At 45.2% G+C, this 13649-nt stretch overlaps 1 protein-coding gene across 1 annotated transcript in view; it reads left to right on the plus strand.

Moving 5' to 3' along the window:
- Window positions 1-13649, plus strand: part of TTYH2 (tweety family member 2) — a 384443-nt gene that overhangs the window by 13600 nt on the left and 357194 nt on the right. The gene's annotated exons all lie outside the window — the stretch shown is intronic.

Below are 13649 nucleotides of genomic sequence, written 5' to 3' on the forward strand. Positions count from 1 at the left end.
TCGTAGGTGCAGTTTTAGGAATGAGGCGCTTGAGCTTGTAAGAGCCAGGCCGGAAGTGGTGCAGGGCCGGTGCTGTCATAAGACGGCAGGCACGTGCCTGGGACAGCAGAGGGGAGGGGAAGTGCAGACTACTGCAATAGTTCACTCTAGTCTTTAGTCACGAAATGTAAACTCGGAGGCTTGATAACAGAGGGGAAAAACACAACACAAAGGAGAGTTGATGCTGGTGGGAGTTGGAAAACAAGGGGACTGGGAGACCCGCATTCTGGTGACACAGAAACGGAGCAACTCTCACCCGCGAGTGACCTTGAGTCAGCAGACATCCAGAACAAAACAGGGACATTCCGCCAAAAAACAACAAACGATGCAACATAGGGGCAGACCTGCTGGACTGCAAAGAGGCAGGGGACATTGAACTCATGGTGGCATGTTTCCATCCGCCCCAGATGAGAAACACAAGATCCACAAACATTGCCTTACAAATACTCTGACACGCAACCATTTACAGAGTTTAGAAAGGCACACGATGCAGTGCACATATATAAGGATGCCTTAGATAACACTTGTTAGAAAGAGGCCTCGAGCCCTGAACCCTCACCTCGAACTACTACACGGAGGCCACCTACATGCTCAAGGTTTATACGTTTGGAACATTGCACTCTTATAGAATGCACACAGGAGGGTCACACTCACTCACTCACTCCTGATTAGATCACAGCGGCCTGAGGGTCTCCCCAAAGGAGACAGGTGAGTGTCAAAGGCTATCGACCCAAATATCCAATACTATAACACAATAGAATAGTTTTCTGAGCGCCACTGTGGGCCTTTTCTACCACAGTCGGGTCTTCTTTTAACGTTAACTGTGGAAACATACCTTTCCTCTTTTGCACTCCGTTTTCGGCTTTCTAGAACCAGGGGCTGTTTTTTTGACACCCAGCCAGTAACTTATTTGAACCAGTGGTTGCAGGTGGGGCCCACCAGTAATTTCTTTTTTTGGGGGGGGGGGGGGGGCCTCCGCTATTGTCCCGACTGCTTGCAAAGTGAAAGCACGCATGGGCTGACTGTTGCTGCAAAGCACATCGTGCCTGCAGTAAGACCAAATTCTCTAAAGAAAATAGTGCTTACAGACCAAATAACACAGATGTGGCAACAACGGAAGTAAAAGGTCCAGTCCTCATGGGAGGTTACAAATGAAGACAAGGTGGTACAAAGGAGGAACTAACAAGCTGATTACCGAATCAGAAGCCAGCATTTACAAAAGGAAAGTGAAAGTGACACAAGCCAATGAACAATATGGGCGGAACTTCAAGTGCATACTCTAATACAGCATGCCTCGCACAGCAATGCATGCTCTGGCCAGGCTTGACCTAAAAAGAGAAAGAAGAAGAAGAAAGCAAAATATGAGAAAACATTGACAAAGGGCTTAAATATGGATAAAAAAGAACATGCAAGAGTAAGTTAAAAGGGCAGGGAGAGTATGGTGTTTGATGAAAGAGGCATGAGGTGAACTCCATACTAGGAAGCCTTGGTATTCAACACGTTGACATTCATCGAAGACTAAGTTGGCTTCTGAGGAAAACTTTGGGCCGAACAGTTTTTTTGTTTTTTTTAAAACAAATTTAGCACTGCCAAACCCTTACTGGCCAGTCACTTGTCTGACCATCAAAGCTCTTGCAATTGCCACATGGATAGTTCCACTGCCCACATTTCCATTAACCAACTTGGTTCCTTAAGTCTCAACATTTCCAGACCTTCTGCTCCATGACTTTTAAAAATGTTTGGATCAGAGCTCTGATTTCTCTTGCTCCTAAAGAGGATCCATGCACATTTCTCTTTTAAACTCTTTCCGGGGCCCTTTGATATTAATAGAACTTTACCGTCTGCCCTGAAGTATGTCTGTACTCTCTGTGACATAGTCACTTCAATCCCTCTTCCAAAGCACATTAAAGGCAACATTTTAGATTGAAAGTTTTCAAAACACATTTATTTATGCTGATCAGACCACTCTTTAATCCAGGTTAGAACATCTTATTTAAGTGAGTGGTCAGCTGAAACTCTTCCTACCTTAAGATAGTACCTAAACAACATCTAGTTGGCATGCTGAATGCCTATCTGCCTTCTCTAAATACTGTTTTCTTTCTGCACTTTGTCACTTTACTCTGCAGCACTCTACACTACTGCAGTCTACACCAATTCATTCTACTCTACACCATTGCTCTGTCCAACCTTGTACTCTGTGGCTCTGCACTCCCTGCCACAAAACTCTATGCCACTCTACTCTGCGCAACTTTACTCTATGCCACTGCACTCTACTCTGCATCACTGCATGCCACTCTATGCCAATGCACTCTATGCCACTCTACTAAGCACCACTGCACTCTTTGACACTGCACTCTTTGCCACTTCTCTCTACTCTGCATCACTGTACTCTATTCCAGTGCACTCTACCCCACTCTACTAAGCACCTCTGCACTCTTCACAACTGCACCCTTTACCACTCCAGTCTAAGTCTCTCAACTCTGCACTACTCCCCTCTATGCCAATGCAGTCTGCGCCACTACTCTATATCACTCCACTCTAGCCTGCACCACTCCACACCACTCTGAAACCATCTACTCTGCAGCACTGCACTCTATGCCACTGCACAATACACCACTCCACTCTGCCACTACTGTTAATGCTGCACCACTCTATTCTACACCACTCTACTCTATGCCACTGCGCTCTACCCTGCACCAATTCACTCTGCACACTCCACTCTGAAATAATCTATTCTATGCCACTGCACTCTTTGCCACTGCAGTCTATGCTATGCTAAACCACTGCACTCTACACCAGTGCACGCCACTGTTTTGCTTAAAACCAATTCACCTTACGCCACTGCACCTATGCCAACTACATTGCATCACTGCTCTTCATGGCACTATTCTCTACAACCTTCTACTCTGTGCCACTGCACTCTACATCACTGCACTCTGTCACTCTATTTTACTCTGCACCGCTGTACTCTACACCACTATTCACGCACCACTATTCACGCACCACTCTACTTTGCCCCACTCAACAACCCTGCACTTTGAAACTCTATTCTGCATGGCTACACTCTACTCTACAACACTCTACTCTATGCCACTCCACACCACACACTTTATCCACTCTATGCCATTCTACAACGCTACTCCACTCTACGATGCTCTATGCAACTCCCGCTATGACACTTTACTTCACTCTGTTCTCTGACACAGTACTCCACGCCACTTCACTGTGACAATCTACTCCTCTCAACGCCACCCCTCTCTAGAACACTCCACTGTATGCAACACTTTCTATGCTGCTCCACTCTCCTCCACATTGCAGCACTCCACAACACTCTATGCCACCCCACTCAACTCTCCGACACTGTACTCCACTCTATGCCCTTCCACTCAACAACACTCTAGTCCCTCCATGACACTCCACAACACTGTACGCTACCCCATGACACTCCACTTCTCTCCCAGCCACTCAAATCTACTGCACGCCACTCTACGCCGCTCCATAACACTCCGCTTTGCTCCATTTTACGACCCTCCACTGCATGCCACTCTCTTTTACACTGCTAACTTTTAGCCAGGCTGAACACTAGCCACTCTGGTGTAAAATATTGTTGAAATATATTGGCAAAGCCAGTAGCTCTTGCATAGGCGAGACCTATTCGCCTTGCCAGTGCTTGTTTAGTTTCACTTCTACATCGTAGAACCAACTGTTTCGATTGTACAAGGCAAAGACCTTTCTATCCGCAGTGTGCTGAGCTCAACCAGCCACAGCAGAGGAATTTTTCTTTTGCAGCTTCAGAAGTTAAACTCTTTAACCCAAAATCGGATATCTGTCTTCCCTCAAACTTTGGCTTCTTTTCACTACAGGTGTTTCACGCCTCAAATCTTAATCAGAAAAACACCGTATATTAAAAAATCATTCCCTCATTTGCTATCCCGTTCAGATTGCTTAATTTATACTGGATTCCTGTCTGAGTTCACAAATCAACATTGCTAGGATTGGAGGGTACCACCATTTCAACTCCACTTCCTTCCTGCATTCAGACTTCTTTTCCTTCCAAACATTTTCAAGACCGATTTACAAGGCATGCTCTTATCTTGCATCAGTGGTGATAACTATCTGTACAAAGTATGGATTTAACTCATATCAATGGTGATAATGCCTGCTACAAGCTCTATCAGTACAAGCTATGGCCTTATCTTGCATCAACGGTGATAAAGCTTACAGTACTTAATTTGAGCAGGTTGTTGCTGGTGGGGACCAGTACGTATGTGTTAGCATCAGAAATTTACAGAAAGCAAGAGAGTGGAAAACCAAATTAAGTGGAAAGACTGAGGAAGAATAAGACAGTAAAAATGTCATAAAGGGAGAAGGCAGAAACCTGCAAGAGTGAGATAAAAGGACAAGGAGTGTCTGGATGCAAGACTTTGAGCCTTTTTAATTGCACTGGCCATGAGCATCTGAACAGAGCTTTGGGCACTGGCACTCATTCGCTTACAAAGTAAGCACTAAATGCATAGTATAAACTATAGTCTTATAGCACATCAGTGACGATAATTCCTGGTACAAGATGTGGTTTTATCTCACATTGATGGGGAAAAACGTCTTGCTACCTGTTTTTGCTTAGACCCATGATGGCTGACCTTCTGTTCATTGAGGCACCAAAGCTAAATCATCCTACCACATTATTCCCCATCTCCCTAATCCTCACTGGCTTCCCAGAGATGGGAACATATTGCCATTACTGCAGAGGCACCACATTTAAGGTCCTCTACTTGGTCCACCCTCTAATCGAAAAGCTACATTCTCTTTTAGGGCAGGCTCTACATACAGGAGGAGTGACAGTCCTCTTTGTTTGTTATCTTTGCTTGAACTTCATTCGAACAAGAATCTGAAAACCCTAAAGATGTCCTTTTCATGGGATGGCTCCATCACCTCTTTTGCCCTCTTAGAGGAGCTTCGGTACTCGGCATGTATTCTTCCTAGTTATTGGATTCCTATGTTGTTATAATGTGAATCGTTTCACTTCACCCCCGGCGGCAGGACAGCCGATCAATAAAATTCATACATAAATAAAGACTGTAAGTTGCAATATGAAGTCTTGCAAAATGATAGCATCTGGGACCTTCACTTCACCCCCCTACTAAAGCAGTGATGTATTCTAGGATAAGGATGCTGCAAAAATACGAAAATACAAAAATCGTGAGCAGGATTCTAAATGCATAGAGGCGGCGTATTGCATACCTAGCGAGCAATGTGCGTTAAAGGGTGATGAGCTGAGGTCCTGTATCCTGGGGTGCTTCTGTTTTGACTCTTTATACAAAAGCCAGCAGCCCGCCCCGGCGTTGCCCGCGGGCAGAAGGGGGCTGGGGGCTGCATTTTGAGCATTTAATTAGTCCCGGCCGGGCCCCCCGTCTATACTGCTGCCCGCCCGCCTCTGCTGCCGCGCGCCTCTGCTGCCGCGCGCGCCTCCTCGCCGCTCCTCGCCGCTCCTCGCCGCCTGTCGTCATCACGCAGGTGTAGGTCGCGGTCAGCGCTACGTTGCGGCCGGCGCTTGTTTTAGGGGACTACTTTGTTTTTAAACTTACGTTTATTTTTTATTTTATGCAGCCTATGTCCATCTACACACCCTGAGGATTACAACAATGTATTGGGTGTGTGGATTGGCGCTGTGGTTCCCGAGTTTACCTTGCCTAAAGGTTTCTGTTCTCTCTTTATAATAGTAGTATAGATGGCCCCTCAGTGAGCACTAACAGAAGAAACTCTTAATCCCCACCTTGTCTGACCATCTCCCTACCAACTAAAGCACCCAGAGGCCTTCCTTGTGTCTTTAGCTTTATCCTGTATTACTGCTCCTGTGATTGCCTTTTGTAATCAGCTGCATAAAAAAATGTTTTACTGTTTACCACTGCTTTTAGTCCTTATTGCCAATTGTATGTATTTCTGTGAAGTGTGCCTACTGCTCCATGCCACTTGACCAGATGTGCCAGCCTCGATGGCAACACAGCTGTTGGGCCCTGTGTTCTTTGCTCATAAGGTGTTTTGACTGGGGACTGTTTTTGACTTTACTCCCACGTAGATGTTACTCTGACTCAATAAACGAATGCATGCTGCTAGCTGCCTGAATCATCATTACAAAAGTCATGCAGCCATCTTTTGCAGGTACACAATAAATTATTGTTCTCTGTACACTAATCATGGTTCAGGGAAGGACTATTTACTGCATAGGAGCTGAAGGCCCCAGGAGACTAAACTCCCCTTTCACCAGAGAGCCCTGCTTGATTCCACTTGCACTGTGGCTTCAAGTCTGCCAGTCCCTCTGTTTTCAGCGACACCAGTGCCTTGAAATATGTTGATCAAGCACTCCCCTATCTGAGTGCATTCTGTGGGAACAGTTTTCACCCTGCTCTGGTGATCTTGGGGTGTTGCAGTTAAACTGAGCTGCTCGCATCCTATGGGCTTCTTTTAGGCCAGTCCTAGTTTGGTACGCCCCTTTCTGCTACTACTTCTCCTAGCAGTAGAATCTAACTGAACCCCTTCAGCTTATGGCCTCCCCTTTAGATTCCTCTTTGTCACAAAATGTCTCCTCCGTGGGAAACATCTCTGGTTTTTGGACAACACAGAAAATGAGACAGATCTCAAAGTTCATATTCCTGCCAAGTCAGTGATCTGCTTTAATAAATTGTGGAAACTTCCTCTTGGTTTTGGGTTTCTTCCTGATGCCCTGCACGCAGACCGTCAGAGATTAGGCCTTGGACCTTTGAACGCGATAAGGAATGTCTCTGGATCCTCTCCACATTGTCACAGCACCAGTACCAACACCTGCACTCAGAGCCCTGGTAAAATATGTCTGGTACTGATCCCTCCCGCATGAGTCCCTGCTTCCAACCTGGCATCCGTGATATGGCATTCCAAGCGCTGCTCTGCACCCGGCTAGCTCTACTCCGTATCCACCTTGGTACAAGATCTGAGACGGGTACACCTGGATCCCATCCCTGCGGCACCTGTGCTGATGAGTGAGATAATTTCCAGGCTACAAAATAGTACTTCTCAGTAATTGTGAAAATGATCCACTCTGTGCTCTCTGAGACACCGGATCTCCTGCTGGGGAATGAGTCTCTTGTGCTCTGGTGTTAACTGTTTGCACATCCCCTGAAAGCTTCAGTCCTACTAGTGTATCAGGTCCACAAGCAAGAGCAGGAAACCTGATAAGAAACTAAATTCTGAGCCAAACATTTCGGGTTTTCTATACAATAGTTGCATGCCTCCCTAATACAGGGCTACCAGCGTCCTCTCCACTGCTTTACTCAGTGTGTGGTGATGATGACTTGTGTGAAGGAAACCGCCTCCAACATTCTCTTGGGAAGAATATCAATCAAATGGTCAGTCAAGTTAACATAAATGCAGTCCTAATAAGTTATAGACTAACCTTTGGCAATCATTTTGACCACCGTGCCTCACTGCCCCAACACATCCAAGAAGTTGCAAGTTGATTCCCAACCTCAGAAAGAACTAGGCTGAGCAAAATTCGCTCATGTATACAGTCCTCATTGACCTCGCTGCACTGGTCATGAACATCCGTGTTTCCAGTGCAGCAGATGTGGTTCAGTCATGAAAAAAGAGGCCTAATACTAAGTCAGTGCATTGCTGTTTGATGGGAAGAATTTATGTGAACCATTAATGGACAGGGTGTTGCAACACTATAGACCTGGCACAGTCACTGAAAATTAATGAGATCCAGTCATGTTTGACCTGCTACACCCCAGATCTCTTTTCAGTGGTTATAGCATTTTGAAGTAATGGGCTAGGTCTCCCTAGTCACCCCTGACCTCAGTCCGGTGCCGCATTAGTTTTTGACCCAGTCTTCCCTGTCCATGATTGGTCAGATCTAGGACCATAACAATGATCAAGAAATCCCAGTGGCTTCACTGTGGCTTAGGTGGCCAGTATGTTGCAGGCGATACAAGCCATTCTGGCGGGGAAGCCTTCTCGCCTCTGCATCGGCTCGACCTTGATTGTCAAAGACTCCTGGGTGCTTTGTAGTAGAAAACACCTACAGGACTGCACGATCTACAGCTGCCAACATTGAGGCCACCTCTTCGTCGTTATTGAGCAAAGAACCTCTTACAGAGGTTGAAAGTGTGGGGTGTCTGACTATGCAAAATAGAGCAGAGTTATTACTTTCAGTAGTGTGTAATGGAAAAAGAAATTTGGGTGGGGGGGCCACAGTAGAGTTCTATGGTCTAAATTAGTTCTCCCACCTTCAAAGTTTCAAGTTATTAAATATTTATGGGATGTTGGCATTATTTTTCCAAACAATGTTTTGATATCAGTTGCAGTAACGCGATGTGATACAGGTGGCTCTAGACATCCACAGCCATGCATTTAGGCAGTCACTTGGTGACCAGAGATACATCCCCAATCATAGCAGATCTTTAGATGGTTGAATGAAAGTAAGCATAGGATTACAAACACAGAAGCGTTCTTATATCTCTCTGCTGAACAATACACATAACAAAACAGGTAACGACTTTGCAACTATGGCCCTGGGAAATAGTTCTGTATTTTCATTCTGCAAACTTAAATCGCCCCATTGGCTGAACTACCCTGTCGTATGTCGTCTTAAATGTATTTTTTCATGAAAGGGGTTTGGCAGAAATCTGTTGTCAGTCTTCAGGAATAAATCATGCTTCACCTGAATTACCAATAATAGTATGCCGGTGCAGTCAAACTACAGGGTGGAAGGGACACGATTATGTAAGGCAGCCTACAGTATGTTAAGAACTACACAGTTCTACCTTTGCAAACATTATACCGTTCTGTCGGGGACACCCACATGATGTCCTGAACTGCCACTGTTACACGAGTGCAGATTTTCCCCATCACAGGTTGATCCTCGGTGCAGGTTAAAATGCGCATCATAACTAGTTAATCCTGATTGTATGTTTAGTATTTCCCCAATACTCTCCATGGCCACATGTGTACCATCATGTGTTAATTCTTAGTGTATGGTCAGATGTGCGCCATCGCTCGTTATGTATAGTAGGTGTTAACATGTGTCCCATGACTCAGTAATCCTTCGACCACACCCAGGGTTGCTCCATCACTCAGTACCTCTTAGTGCATGTAAGAATTGTAGTTTTACGTTTTAATCCTTGCTGAGTGTTCACATATTCCCTAAAGTGCATGCTGATATTTGCACTGTCCCTCAGTGCCCTTTAGTACCTGTTCCCTCTTCACAGTTCTAAATGAGTGGCCGGGCAGCAGAAGCCGCTGGGTGCTCTGAACGAGCAATGAGGCGCTCCATGGCACGGGAAGCGACGCCCTGGGGCATCCTGAATGTGGAATCAACACTTGGCAACCAGAGTTGAGAAACTACCGGGCTCTCGGAATGAGGGATGAGTGACTTGGGAAGCCGTTGGGTGCTCCGAATGAGGAACGAGTGGCCTGGCAGAGCAGGGGAGTCGCCTGGCACTCCGAATATGAAATAAGCGGCTTAGTGCCAGGGACACACTACTTTAATTTACCAAAATCACCTGCAAAATGTAAACGTGAGCAAAATGGTGTGGGCGGATCCAGAATGTGAAGGACACCTCAAACAAGCAATGCCTGCCGGATTTAACCTAATCAAGCCCATGTCTAATGATGCTGACCCAGAGACCACTCTCGTGCACTGTGCACGACTAAAGGTCTTGGCTCTGCCACAGCTAAATTGTGTCAGATCTTCAACCCCGTCCGTGGATCTCGGTCTGATTCCTCCCCCCCCCCCCCCCCCCCCCCCCCCCTTGCTCTGCCAAGAACAATATTTTACTTGGATTTGTGAGCTTGTTTCTTATCTAATGTGAAGGTGATGTTGACAAGTAATTCAGAAGTTTATGTTGCTGACTCGGGCTGGGGTTTTGGCAGCAGTTCAGAAAACAAAAATAACAGTGCTCTGTAGACCTGCAGCTTGAGCATTTTCCTGTGCCTATTCATCAGGATGTCTGAGCGTTCATGCAAGTATTCACAGAAATGTTGCTTTTGGTAGCAGTCTTCCTGTGAATTTAGGAGCCTCCTTTCACTCCTATGCAGACTCCATTGAGAGAGAAACCTTGAGCTATCTAGTTTCCCCTTACTTCCCTAGACACTATCCAGTCCTGGGTTTGAAATCCTCTCTTACACCATTAAGGATAATTCCTTTAATAAGGCCTCTTCTGAACCGGGATCTAATGAGAATGACCCTTCTTCCAGAAAAAAAAAACATTTCCCATGAGTGAAACCGTGGATCTAAAGGTTAGTTAAATGATGATCTGGTGGTTACAGATAATTTTGTGACTGGATGCCTTCTGCAAAGCAGTAGTTCCCCATGTGACGCTACAAATTCAGTCTTGGCGTGGCAGAGGTTTGGGATCAGGTGCTGAACAGCTAGTCTACATTTGTACTAGGCAAACCATCTTGGATACTTTCTTGAAGGTTGTGTGCACGTGGTGAAACCTGGTGGGAAAGTTGTCTGACCCACCTACGGTGTCTGAAGGTCTTGGTGATGACAGATTCACCCTAGTATGGGTGGATTCCCTCTGCATGGACCCGTCTCCAGGTGGTTCATGGGACACATTGAACATATCAACCATATAAGCGTATCAAAGGAAAAGGTGCTCTTATCATCCTTTAAGCATTTCTCTCAGTGAAACATTTATGGTGGCCATGATGCTGATTAACAGTACCATGGCAAGTGAGCGGTCAGGCTCCACAATTTTGGTGGTGCATACTTTTAAGTCTGAGAGTGAACCATAACCCAGACTTCCACAATCCAGGGATGTTTATTCTGAGGGCGAAGCAGGTCTTTGAGACATGGGGTGGCTAAACTGATGCAATTGCAATGCACCTGATGTGAAAGTGTAGCAGTTTTAGCTCCTGGGTGGGCACAGGTGCCAGGTCCCTGGTGGATGTTCTCATGATAGGCTCATCTGGGAGGTTCTCAATAGCTTCTCACCCCATTGGTGCCAACTGTATTTTAGAAGTTCAAGGACGGCGCTAAATGATCCATTCTGGCTGGTATGCATTGCTGGCATAGAGATGTGCTATGTTGGCACTTCAGATATTTAAAGTAAGGCAGACGCCTCAGGACATCACTACTACGCGGTTCGAGATAAGAAGGAAAGGCCTGAAAAAAACATTTTTCCCTCATTGCTTTAGCAGCACTCCCGCAGTAAAAGGATATTTTGGCTGGAGCTCTGAACATCTTTGCTTTGTTCCTTAATAAGACGTTGCCATTTCTGTTTCTTGAATAGGCTATACCTTCTCCAAAAGGAGCCCACCTGGATTCCTATCAGATGGGTTTCTGTTGAATGAAAGATGAGGACCAGCCTTCCCTACGATAGCTCTCCATGGTGATCTGCTTCATTAGGATTTAATATTTACTGATTTTGTTTTATCCAGTGATAACCTTGAGGTTCTGGCCACTAGAAAATCCACCACCGGTCCTCGAGTTTATAAGAAATAAATGGTTGAGGTTTGGTTGCACATTAATGACCTGGCAGCCTGCTCTGTTGGTGGCATGTTGTTCCCCAGACATCTGTTGGTGTGAATCCTAATAATTTGACTGAGCTGCTACCTCATAAAAAAATAGGCCAGGGAGTGCTTTTAAATCTCAAACTGTTACCAAACATCACCCGACTGACTGTTGCCCTCGGTATTAAGTCATATCGCCAGGTGAGAGTATTGTGGATTCACGCCTGCAATAAACTACTTTACATTGAGGGACTAGTATTACTTTCATGGAAACAGCATTCAGAATATTCACCATTTCGGCAGGGTGCACCTGTGAGCTTCTCTGAAGCTCATGGTGTTTTATGCTAGGACAGGGTGGAACCCTTGGCCCTTCTTGAAATCGGCTGTGTTCACTGAATTCTACTTAAACGATAAGGTGTATCTTCCAGTATTTTTCCTAAATACTTTCCACAGCAACCGCCAGCATCAACCCTAGACCACTGCTCTGGACCAGAGCTGCATAGTACCTTCTTGCGAAATGTGTACCCTGAACTGTGATGAAGAAATAGTGGAGGCACTTGGGGCAGAAGCTGTTCCTTGTTATACGCTAAGCATCTTTTTGCAGTTGCGGTTGCAGAGTTGATTCAGGTGGAAAGGTGAAGTATTTGGGAATTTATAGAGGATCATCTTTTGTTTTAAGGTTTTCGTTTAAAGGCTTTTCAACTATTCAGTTTGTTCATGTTTCGTGATGTAGCTTGGTAGACAAGAGACCAAAAATGTTAGTGTGTTCCGCATGTGTTTATTTTACTAATTTATATTTTTGTATAGCGTGGGTTTAAGCCATGACGGCTGCAGATCACTGTACAACACAGGATTATAATTTCCATTTACAATGCTGCTTAAAATGTCACAGGTATAAAGGCAAAGGGATTTGTTTAGGTATGGCCAGAAAACATTATGAAGGCATCATTTGGCATTTCAGCACAAGGGAGGTGGGGGGATAATAATAGCCATCGATAGTTCTCAAACCGTTGAACAATATTTCAGGAAAAAAGGACTGAAAATCAAGTGTTGTAAAAATATTTAGGTTTGGAAGCTTGCCAGCTATGTCTTCAAAGTTTTTTGGTAGCATTAAAATGAACAGTGCTGGGGCGTGGACAAACGTTCTTTGCTTATATACAAATGATTAAACCTCTGGAGCCACTTTTGTGTAGCATTTTAAGAAATACTGGTGAGACAGGGTAGCAGACATTTTCCAATCCAAGTCCATGCCTTCAGATATCTATTTCGAATACGTAATTTTTAGTGGGGAAGGAATGGCATTTCTGATTTTACAAGCCTGCCTTGTGAAGGATCATCTTGATAGAAAAAAACGTGTTTTTTTTTAAAGGGGTTGTCAAGCAAGGTTTTTTTATTCTTCTCAGTACATGAGATTTTGTACGTTTCACAGACACAGCTGATGAGGCCACCCTCCACAAAAGAATTCCACTATAACCCAAAATGTGCCCAGTAAGATGAAGAATTTTAGAATGTCCCTAAACTTTCACCCTAGTGACCCCACAAAGAAAAGGGCTGAACACGTTCTAAAGATTTCAATTCAGAATAGTAACACACTCAGGCCTATTTGTGATACCTAGATAGTCCTTTTCACTTTAACAACACTCGCTTTTTATTTCCGTGTGACCTTCAAGGGCAAGCTCCATCCCTCACTGGAGAAGTGTGGCTCAATGGTTAGGGCGGCAGACCCTGATGCAGAGGTCTGGCCCGGACCAGGGTTCAATTCCGCCTCAGCGGCTCTTGGGCTCAATTTCCCCGGACCTGATAATTCTCGCCTTGGTGCCTATTCTAATTATGGGTCCCACTCTGCAACTCTGGACAATAGCTTGCTTAATCTCCACAACAGCCCCAACAGCGCTAGGATGCCTGGCTTCACCTTGGGAGTGCCCAGGAGTGGGCACTTCATGGGAAAAGGCCAGGAAGGGTTCCACAGCGGTATGTGTACAGCGTCTTGAGACCCCTTAGGGAGTGATTTGTGCGCTATATAGGCACTACATTTACATTTACATTTTCACTGTAGCAAGTGTGTGAAAGAAATATCAAAAACAATAGGGTTGCTTTGTAAGGAATACTCCGCTCAAGGAGTT

This window comes from Lissotriton vulgaris, chromosome 7, assembly GCF_964263255.1.
Source record: "Lissotriton vulgaris chromosome 7, aLisVul1.2, whole genome shotgun sequence".
NCBI classification, from domain to species: domain Eukaryota; kingdom Metazoa; phylum Chordata; class Amphibia; order Caudata; family Salamandridae; genus Lissotriton; species Lissotriton vulgaris.